Raw genomic sequence first — 1,324 nt, 5'->3', positions numbered from 1 at the left:
TAGACACTAAACAGAAGTGTCCCTTTTATAGCACCACTCCCCTATCTTCGCTGCAGACTTTATTGCGCGACACAGAGGTGACGTTGCAACGCGTCACATAGTCCGGCCTCCCCACCTTTGTAAAAACTTTATCAAACGGATCACCATACAACGCTGTGACGGATATTCTTACGTGCTGCGTCGCTTTTATACTGACTCTCGCTCAGTACGGACGGGCCATCGAGTGGGGCACAGCATTTCGGACGTTTTGGAATCCACCTGTGGGACAGTGTTCATATTTGACAATTATACTTAATATCTAGTAGTAAGTACGGACGTAGAGACATCCGCATCCAACGAAGGAAAGACACACACACTGAACATTCAACTTTTTTGCAAATAACAACTTTTGTCTTATTCATTACACAGACAGGTAAAACTATAATTATTATCGACTTTGTACGATTATCTTACCACCTTATATTTTATTTTCTATCTCATTTACATAATGGTCTTTTATTTCATGAATTATCTAATAAGTTTTACTATTTACTATAACCGATTAACTGAATTATCCTTAATTCTGTCAGGTGATAAGACTGATCATGGCTGTTGATGATGAACCTTTGTAATTTATAATATTAAAAATTATCTGAAGTCATTCCCTATGCAAATTATCTTTGAAAAAAGACGAGAGATCCCCATGAAAAACATAAAAAAAAATAAAAAAATATGTTGTCAAGGTCATCATTCTGAACGATGCCCTTTAAACTTTTTGGCGGTCGACTTTAGTTTACGAGATATTCGCAGAAAACTGTAGTTAACACTAAAACTACCGAATTTAACATACTCAAATCGGTTCGCTACCATGCTTTACGCTCGCCCCGCCCTAATCTAGCCCCAAACAATACTAATAGCGTCGGCTGTGAAACAGTCGACGGCGACTAGAAGATGGTTGTGTTAGTAACGTCTGTAAAGGCAGATTTCTATGTACAATTATGCGAGGTTTTTTGCGAATATCTGGTAAATCAAAGCCGAACGCCAAAAAGTTTAGAGGTAAATGTTGTTCGGAGTGATAACCTTGACAAGATACGTGAAGCTGAAAGTCAACGGAGAATCCTCCCCTAATGTAAACATTTACCAGAAAATGATATTACAATATAAAAAAAGTTGCGAAATCAAAATGAGCTGCAAGTACTATTGCAAGATGAGAAGAAGACCGACTAGCCGCAAGCTGAAATGTAACGGGGGCAAGGGGAATCGCCCGCTCGCTCCACCCAATTCCTAGCACCACAGTCCGCCGCCTAAAGGTCGATTTACACTACACAGCACGGACCGACACGCA

Source organism: Andrena cerasifolii, chromosome 4 (genome assembly GCF_050908995.1).
Source record: "Andrena cerasifolii isolate SP2316 chromosome 4, iyAndCera1_principal, whole genome shotgun sequence".
Lineage (NCBI taxonomy): Eukaryota > Metazoa > Arthropoda > Insecta > Hymenoptera > Andrenidae > Andrena > Andrena cerasifolii.
The sequence above is the reverse complement of the archived record's forward strand: the minus strand, read 5'-3'. Positions refer to the sequence as shown.